The sequence below is a fragment of the Cherax quadricarinatus genome, chromosome 58 (assembly GCF_038502225.1).
Source record: "Cherax quadricarinatus isolate ZL_2023a chromosome 58, ASM3850222v1, whole genome shotgun sequence".
NCBI classification, from domain to species: Eukaryota; Metazoa; Arthropoda; class Malacostraca; order Decapoda; family Parastacidae; genus Cherax; species Cherax quadricarinatus.
The window spans coordinates 12,633,441-12,644,014 of record NC_091349.1 but is presented as its reverse complement, the minus strand read 5'-3'; positions in this window follow the sequence as shown (position 1 = coordinate 12,644,014).

The following is a 10,574-nucleotide window of genomic DNA, read 5'->3' as shown; positions in this document are numbered from 1 at the left end:
AGGCTCAGTTCAGGGAACTGGAGCACAGATCTAATTCCTTAGATCAAGAGCCCCGCACCAGCATCGAGGAATCTCCCTTGAGGGGTTGTAAGGTAGAGCATGAACGAAAATTTGAGAATGAGGAATATTATGACCAAAGTGGTCATACAGCACCTAGATAATGAGAAGGTTCGATCCAGCCTTTAAGGCTGTGGAGATGCCTTAACCTATCATCTGGTCAACATTATTACTCTTGATAAACATCCCACATTTTTTGAACATGAATTCTTGTTCAAATTTGTGGTCACTCAGGTATTCATAGGGATCTCTTGTAATGAATTTTGTTCAAATGCTTTCGGAAGATTTCTGCGAGTGGGAGAGGTTTCCAGGTGGTGTACTCCTTAGTACAGTATGTGATCAAGGTGTTTGTGCTATGTCAGCTTTGTTGCTTGTCTGTCATTATACAATGGAAAATGACCTTGAGCCACTGTCCTTTGACACTTGGATGATCCATAAATCGTCGCCACATCTTGGGGTGAGCAAGTTCCATGGTCAAGGTACAGCAGTGTCACGGGTACTAGAAGGGATAGGTGAAGGCCAGTACCAGTTTCAAGCAAAAAGTGGATGTCTGAAAGAGGTTCTAGGTTTTGAGGTGGGCCTGAGCCATGGCCATTCCTGGGTCAGTAGTGTTGCAGTCATTGAAGATACCGGAGAATGAGATAATGTATCATTCATCATAGTAAAAAATGGTATTATTATAATCAAGGAGCACTAAACCCGTAGGATTATGCGGCGTCTATGGGGGGGGATGTGGAAGGTATTCAGGTTTAATTCAGGGAACTGGAGCACATATCCAATTCCCAAGATCAAGAGCCTCTTACCAGCGTTATGGAACCTCCCTTGACGGGTCCTACCCGGCGCACACCAGGATGGCTACTTCAAAATTCAATGAGCAAGGTATGATAAAACTCCTTGTTCAAACAAGAGCACTGACTGTGCAGTTAATTTTCAGTTAATAATGACAACAAGTGAACCAGAAAAAACAGCAAGTCTCTTACACCTTCAAAAATAACTCGTGAATCTTGCAGGCAACCTTCAGAAGCGCTTCCACCATGAGGTCCTACCAGATGGCCACCCGATGTCTTGCCGGAGGGTCACTTGACGCGCCCAAAATGACCCAGTTTCCACTGGGTAGTGTCCAAATCACCAACACTTCCATGTAACAAGGCCAATTGTGATTTCCTTTGGTCTAATTGCTGAATTTCATAAAATGAAAAACATTTGCATTAAGGACAAAATGAAGGAGGGTTGTGATATTTAGATCTGAATCAAGGTAGGAAAGAAATTAAATCTTCATCAGAGTACAAAACAAATTCTGGCCACAAAATAGAGCGAAACACCAACGTCAAAGACCTGGGAGTGATTATGTCGGAGGATCTCACCTTCAAGGACCATAACATTGTATCAATCGCATCTTCTAGAAAAATGACAGGATGGATAATGAGAACCTTCAAAACTAGGGAGGCCAAGCCCATGATGACACTCTTCAGGTCACTTGTTCTATCTAGGCTGGAATATTGCTGCACACTAACAGCACCTTTCAAGGCAGGTGAAATTGCCGACCTAGAAAATGTACAGAGAACTTTCACGGCGCGCATAACGGAGATAAAACACCTCAATTACTGGGAGCGCTTGAGGTTCCTAAACCTGTATTCCCTGGAACGCAGGAGGGAGAGATACATGATTATATACACCTGGAAAATCCTAGAGGGACTAGTACCGAACTTGCACACGAAAATCACTCACTACGAAAGCAAAAGACTTGGCAGACGATGCACCATCCCCCCAATGAAAAGCAGGGGTCACTAGCACGTTAAGAGACCATACAATAAGTGTCAGGGGCCCGAGACTGTTCAACTACCTCCCAGCACACATAAGGGGGATTACCAACAGACCCCTGGCAGTCTTCAAGCTGGCACTGGACAAGCACCTAAAGTCAGTTCCTGATCAGCCGGGCTGTGGCTCGTACATTGGTTTGCGTGCAGCCAGCAGCAACAGCCTGGTTGATCAGGCTCTGATCCACCAGGAGGCCTGGTCACAGACCGGGCCGCGGGGGCGTTGACCCCCGGAACTCTCTCCAGGTAAACTCCAGGTATTAACAAAATAAGCATTAAACCCTCATGGGTCATACAACACGACAGTGGTGGGTCTACAAACTGCAGGTCAAAGAGGATAAAATGGGATCCAATTCCTGCTGTGATCCCCTGCAACATGGTAAGTGACCCTCTTGAAAGGGCGATTCCTGAAGTTACCAGTAATGACCGACTTGTCCACAACTTTCACTGTGGAAGGAGCTGCTGTCACATACTAAAAATTCTCATAAAATGAAAGACATGGGTATGGTATTAGATAAGTGGGATTTTTTTTTTTAACAAGTCGACTGTCTCTCACCGAGGCAGAGTGACCCAAAATGAAAGAAAATCCCCAAAAAGAAAATCTTTCATCATCCTTGGCCCTCTTCTCTTTCTCCTATACATAAATGACCTTCCAAATGCTTCGCAATTACTCAAACCCACACTATTTGCAGATGACACTACATACGTCTTCTCTCACCCGAGCCCAGTCACGCTAGCCAATACTGTAAATACCGAATTACAGAAAATATCTACCTGGATGAGGACTAACAAACTTACACTAAACATTGACAAAACCTACTTCATTCAGTTTGGTAACAGAGCTACAGATGTCCCTCTTAACATAATGATAAATGGATCACCTATCACAAAACTAACAGAGGGAAAATTCTTAGGAATCCACCTTGATAATAGACTCAAATTTCATACACATATACATCAAATTTCTAAGAAAATTTCCAAGACTGTAGGCATACTATCGAAGATACGGTACTATGTTCCACAGTCAGCCCTCCTGGCCCTATATCACTCTCTTATTTACCCCTATCTCACCTATGGAATTTGTGCATGGGGCTCAACAACAATTAACCATCTCGGACCACTAATTACCCAACAAAAGGCTGCAGTTAGAATGATAACAAATTCTCACTACAGGCAGCACACTCCACCAATATTCAATACACTAAACCTACTCACCATACAAAACATCCATACTTATTACTGCACCTATTACATACATAGAACACTTAACTCTGATATTAACCCTCCCCTCAAACATCTCCTTGCCAACCTCAACAGAACACATGACCATAACACAAGGCACAGATCACTCTTTGATGTTCCTCGTGTCCATCTCACACTATGCAAAAACTCAATGCACATAAAAGGCCCTAAAATCTGGAATTCATTACCTGTAAATATAAAAGAAACACAACCTGTTTATAAATTCAAGTCTCTTCTCAAAGATTACTTACTCACCCAAAACCAAATAAATACTGAATAACTGAACATTATAAATTGTATATCTTAAATGTTTCTCACAATTATATCACATAAATGTTAAACCTAAAACCCAATCTAACTTTATTATTTTTTAAATACACTACCTAACAGAATCACTACCTAACTGAATGCAACCATATGACCTGTCTTTGTAATACTCACTTGTGCTTTATAGTTATCTGTTTACATTAATGTTTTATCACTGATTTCATCATTGCTTAGTAGCAGCGCTGTATAGTCCTTGTGGCTTAGCGCTTCTTTTTGATTATAATAATAATAATAATCATTGCTTAGTTAATCTTAAGTTAATTTTAAGCCAGCCCGTAATGCTATGCATAGTATAAGTGGCTTTGGCATACTGCTCTTATCTGTATTTTTTTTGTACCTCTGTATGTGTGCACAAATTGGAAATAAATAAATAAATAAATAAATAAATAAATCATTCAACACTTTCACCTCACTCACAAATAATCACTGTCATTGCAGAGGTGCCCAGACACAACAGTTTAGAAGCATATATAAAGATATAGAACATACCCCTCCAAATTGCCAATATCCCAAACCCCTCCTTTAAAATACAAGCACTGTACTTCCCATTTACAGTACTCATGTCCGGCTGTAATAAAATAACTGGTTTCTCTGAATCCCTTCACTAAATATTACCCTGCTCACACTCCAACAGCTCATCAGGTCCCAAAAACAATTCGTCTCCGTTCACTCCTATTGAACACATTCACACACACTTGCTCGAAGTCCAAGCCTCTCGCCCACATAACCTCCTTTACCCCCTCCCTCCAACCTTTCTGAGGACGACCCCTACCCTGCCTTCCCCTGTAGATTTATATGCTCTCCAAGTCATTCTACTTTGATCCATTCTCTCTATATGACCAAGTCACCTCAACCACCTCCTAATTTCCACACTCCGAATTCTCTGCATAATATTTACACCACACATTGCCCTTATCCGGACATCTCTTGTGAAAATTTGTGTGGACTGCCTCCAAGTGAGTCGCCTACCCTGGCAAACTCTGTTGACACCGAGCTCTGAGGTGGGTACCTCAGCCTCACAAGTGGCTTATAGGACAGATTTTCATAAATGATTGGTATTGCAAGAAACCTCGCCTGCATGCACGTATAAAGGACTAACTTACTTGGTGTTGCAGCATATATCCTGATCTTCACTTCCCTAAGCTAGCCTTAGCCCCTTTGGACTCCCCCTCAGAAACCACGTGCAACCGGGAGCATTAATTCCTGCAATATTCAATCGTAATTAGTGTCCTGCCTGCACCTCAGAAATTCCTATATCCAAGAGGGTATGTATCCCCTAGTATAACTATGCAGACTCAGACACTAGCTTCTAGACTGCTCTGAGACACTGGTACTTACTGGGCATGCTCAACCTGTTGCAACCGGGCCCACAGTTGACTCACTCACAATCTCCCCAGACACTGGCCAGTAATCTACGAGAAAAAAAGTGAAGGTCTTGTCTTACTGTATGGGCCTGACGGAGGTCATCTACGGTACATCGAGGTGCCTCTACCAATTTCCCCAAGTCTCAGATGTGAAGACACGTGGGGGCACCGTCTGCTGATCACGGCACGTCTTGTCCAGTTGGTGTCTGTCTTAAGAAGAACGAGCTGGTCCCTCTTCCAGACCCTCGTCTCTTGCTTCAAACTAGGGCTGCCAGTTCTCCCTAGCTAACTTATCCTAGTGTTTGTCTACATTATCGGCCTATTACTACCTATGTTAAGGTCTTAGGTCTACATTATCATTATCTACAGATGCCTTAGTAAACCTAATATTAGTGTACTACCAGTAAAACTACCTACTCCTTCCCTGGAGAGTAAATCTATAAATTAAATACATGCCTACCAAGAATCCATCGCCGACAAGAGAATGCTTCCCTGTTTGGGTGGGGTATAAGGGCCATCCAGCTCAGCCGTCCTGTACAGCCATGCTGGATCTGTCCTGTGGAATTTTAGGGACCAAATAAATTTCCACATCTCTACTGCCTCCAGCCACCTCCTCGCTGCAGCATTTGCAACCCAAGGTTCACAACCCATATAAGAGTGTTGGTACCACTGTACTTTCGTACATTATCTTCTTTGCCTCCATGGATAACGTTGTCTCCACAGATACCTCATTGCACCACTCACCTTTTTTCCTTCATCAATTCTATGGTTAACCTCATCCTTCATAACCCATCTGCTGACAAGTCAACTCCCAAATAGTATATGAAAACATTCTCATTTTCCACACTCCCTCTCTCCAATGTGATATCCAATTTTTCTTTATCTAAATCATTTGATACCCTCATCACCTTACTCTTATCTATGTTCACTTTCAACTTTCTACCTTTACACACCCTCCCAAACTCATCCACTAACCTTTGCAACTTTTCTTTAGAATCTCCCATAAGCACAGTTACATCAGCAAAGTAATCATTTTAAATAACGATTTTAAAAGATAGAATGAGTAAAAACTGTTTCTGCATGTGGCTGCACCAGAAGTGCTAGAGGGTGCCATGAAAACATGTACTATTATATTCATGAAGAAGTGCTAAACCCATAATACGGCATTTGTTGAATGGAATGTAGTCGGATATGATACACGGAAGAGGTAGCTCCAATTCCACGATTTTTATTTTAATCAGGGAAGTACTAAACCCTTTCACACCAAAAAATCCCCATTTGAGGATACAATGTTAAAAGTTTAAGAATGGTATAAATGATTAAATTGCAAAATGTGAACCAACACATCACTTTTGTATACGAGTAGAGTAAATCCTTATAAAGTGACACCACAGTGCAATTTTGCCTAAATGCAATTTCACATCCTTTTTCTTGTACATCACTTACAAAAAGCCTTAATGGTTTGTGAACAAGGAAACATCAAGTTATGATCAAAATCTTGATAGTCCATGATCCAAGTGTGGTTTAAGGGTTGAATGTTTCAAGAGGCACTGCCACCCAAGATGCCTAGTTACTGTCTGGAACAACTTGTGCCTTATACTGTTTATCAAACAATTTTGATATCTTCATCACTCCCATCTCATATGCATATTAACTCTGCTACTCAAGATTTTATTGATACTCATCATGGAGAAAAAGCTGCTGAAACTGTAAGGGGTCATATATTGCTGGAGGGAATGAAAGGCATTCAGAAGTGATCCAAGAAAGTAGGGGAAAAGTCTGGGTTCATGGCTCAAAAGCCCCTCACTGACATCAAGGCACCACCCTTGATGGGGCACCCAAAATGAATATTAGTGATACTGAAGGTACCAAAAAGACTAAGCATGAATCTCTGAGGGTACTAAAGTCTTAATTTTTTATATGCTTCAAGGTTGTGCACATGTATGGAAATTTTATATCTGAGAGAATCCACCATTCTTACAATTACAGACAATAAGCATTTGTTCATTTACTATAGAATAAGATCTGGCAAAGAGCATGTCAAAGAGGTTAATACTAAAGAGTAAATCAAACCAGATATTTTACGCAATACATGTACTTGACAATGCTCCAGTACAACCATCAATTATTAAAAACTCTGCACAAGAACCACAGCCATTCATTGCAACCCAGTAGAATGACATCAGCTCTTCACATACACTTCCATGTCAACAGGCAACAACTTGAATGAAGGATAAATTGTAGCGGTTTGTACCCAGTAAAAAAAAAAAATAATAATGGAAGCACCTGAAACAACCCTAATATTCTCCACATGTTCATTTCACAATACACTGATTTCCATAAGGTGCCAATTTTAAGGCACGTATCCCCCACATTGAGATGTTTTTTTTGTAGTACAGTACTTGATGAAAATAAGAAAAATTTTTGGAGTGAGATAAACAAGTTAAGAAAGCCTAGGGAAAGAATGGATTTGTCAGTTAAAAACAGAGTAGGGGAGTTAGTAGATGAGAAGCAGGAGGTATTTTGTAGATGGCAGGAATATTTTGAGGAACTTTTAAATGTCGATGAAGGGAGGTGGTAATTTCATGCACTGGCCAGGGAGGTATATCTTTTAGGAGTGAAGAGCAGGGTGTGAGTGTAGGGGGAGGTGTGCAAGGCATTACATAGAACGAAAGGGAGTAAAGCAGCTGGAACTAACGGGATCATTACAGAAATGTTAAAAGTGTGTGTGTGGGGGGGGGTATATGTAGTGGAGAGGTTGGTATTTTTTAACAAATGTATGAAAGAGGGGAAGGTACCTAGGGATTGGCAGAGAGCATGTTTAGTTCCTTTATATAAAGGGAAGGGAGACAAAAGAGATTGTAAAAATTATAGGGGAACGAGTTTACTGAGTATACGAGGAAAAGTGTATGGTAGGGTTATTGTTGAAAAAATTAGAGGTAAGACAGAGTAGGATTGCAGATGAGCAAGGAGGCTTCAGAGTGGGTAGGGGATGTGTAGCATATATGTGAACAGTATTTAGATAAAGGTAGGGAAGTTTTCATTGCATATATGGATTTAGAAAAGGCATATGATAAGAGTGGATAGGGGAGCAATGTGGCAGATGGTGCAAGTATATGGAATAGGTAGCAAATTACTAAATGCTGTCAAGTTTTTATGAGGATAGTGAGGCTCAGGTTAGGGTGTGTAGAAGAGAGGGAGATTACTTCCCAGTAAAAGTAGGTCTTGGACAGGGATGTGTAATGTCACCATGGTTGTTTAATATATTTATCGATGGGGTTGTAAAAGAAGTAAATGCTAGGGGGTTGGGGAGAGGGGTGGGATTAAATTATGGGGAATCAAATACAAAATGAGAGTTGACAGTTACTTTTTGTTGATGATATTGTGCTTATGGGAGATTCTAAAGAAAAGTTGCGAAGGTTAATGGATGAGTTTGGGAGGGTGTGTAAAGGTAGAAAATTGAAAGTGAACATAGATAAGAGTAAGATGATGAGGGTATCAAATGATTCAGAAAAAGAAAAATCGGATAACACATTGGAGGGAGGGAGTATGGAAGTGAATGTTTTCAGATATTTGGGAGTTGACTTGTCAGCAATAGTTTTATGAAGGATGAGGTTAACCATAGAGTTGATAAAGGAAAAAAGGTGAGTGGTGGTGTGTTGAGGCATGTGGAAACAAAAAGCATTATCCATGGAGGCAAAGAAGGGAATGTATGAAAGTATAGTGGTACCAACACTCTTATATGGGTGTGAAGCTTGGGTTGCAATTGCTGCAGCCAGGAGGCAGCTGGAGGCAGTGGAGATGTCCTGTCGAAGGGCAATGCATGTGTAAATATTATGCAGAGAATTCGGCGTTTGGAAATTAAGAGGTGTGGAGTTACTAAAAGTATTAGTCAGAGGGCTGAAGAAGGGTTGTTGAGGTGGTTTGGTCATTCAGAGAATGGATCAAAGTAGAATGACTTGGAGAGCGTATAAATCTGTAGGGTAAGGAAGGCAGGGTAGGAGTCATCCTTGATAAGGTTGGAGGGAAGGGGTAGAGGAGGTTTTGTGGGGAAGAGGTTTGGACTTCCAGCAAGCATGTGTGAGCGTGTTAGATAGTGAATGGAGACGAATGCTTTTGGGGACCTGATGAGCTGTTGGAGTGTGAGCAGGGTAATATTTAGTGAAGGGATTCAGGGAAACTGGTTATTTTTATATAGCCAGACTTGAGTCCTGGAAATGGGAAGTACAATGCCTGCACTTTGAAGGGGAGACAGCAGTAAAAAAAAAAAAAAGAGAAAGAGAGAGAGAAAGAGAGAAAGAGAAAGAGAGAAAGAGAGAGAGAGAAAGAGATAGAGAGAGAGAGAGAGAGAGAGATAGAGAGAGATAGAGATAGAAAGAGAGAGAGAAAGAGAGAGAGAGAGAGAGAGAGAGAGAGAGAGAGAGAGAAAGAGAGAAAGAGAGAGAGAGAAAGAGAGAGACAGAGAAAGAGAGAGACAGAGACAGAGAGAGAGAGAGAGAGAGAGAGAGAGAGAGATAGCTGTTGTTGAAACATTTTTGGATGACAGGACTCCAGAAAATTTTGCAAGAATTGCTGGCTACACCTCATGGATGAGAAGAGACAGGCAAGGGCAAGGAGGTGTTGCTGTGTGCTTCTCTAAAAGTGTTCATGCCCAGCACATTGATGTTGCCACCCCTACACATCTTGAAATGATGTTCTTCAAGCTCTGTATAAACACTAGTACCTCTGTACTAGCATGTGCAATGTACAGACCTCAGTGGCAACATGCAGACCCCATCAACTTCCTAATGGAAAATATTGACTCCCTTCTGCTACAACACAACTGTCAACATATTATAATTGTTGGTGACCTCAACCAGCACCTTATACAGAGGGACTTTGATGACCTTCTTGCAGTGTTTGACATGAGAAACTTTGTTGATTTCCCTACTCATATCTCTGGCTCCCTCCCTTGACTCCAGTAGTGAGTGATCTGGCAGAAGGCACAGTCACTTGTCAACCCTTCGGCCACGCTTGGATCGTCTGACCACAAGGCTGTTTTTACGACACTTAAGATCCCAACAGAACGAGGTGAGGAGTCCACACGCACAACCTGGCTATGGGAAAGAGGTAATTGGCCAGCCCTTTGCTCTGAGCTCGCCACCACCGATTGGAATGCTCTTCTCCAAGGGGATGTTGACAACCAAGTGAAAGCCTTTACTGGACACATCCTTAATCTACAACAAGAACACATTCCTCACCGGCAATATGTGACGAAGCCTACAGATCAGCCTTGGTTTGGCTTTCGTTGTAGAGAGGCTGCTACTGCTAAGTACAAAGCATGGCGAAGGTTTAAGAGACATCCTACCACCTATAACAGGAACTTTCACATGCAAGCCTGTAGGCATATGGGAGATGTTCAAAAGTGGGCCATTGCTAAATGGGAGGTGGACACTAAAAGAAAGCTAGCATCAGGTAGGGTAGGCTCCAAAACCTGGTGGTCCCTGGTCAAGGACAGACAAGGTTATCTGCCTGATGAACTTATTCCACCTCTAAATCAACAGGATGGGACCACCTCTACTAGTAGTCAAGAGAAGGCGGACCTCTTTGCTGAACACTTTGCTACCAAAATGAAAGTTCCTGATCCAGCAAGGGACCCTCCTTGGCTAGCTGCAAGAACTGTGTCAAAACTGTCAGTGGTGACAATAAGGCAGGAGGAGGTGCATTTCCTTCTTAAATCGCTTGACCAACAAAAGGCTGTGGGCCCAGACAAGTTGAGCCCAAGATT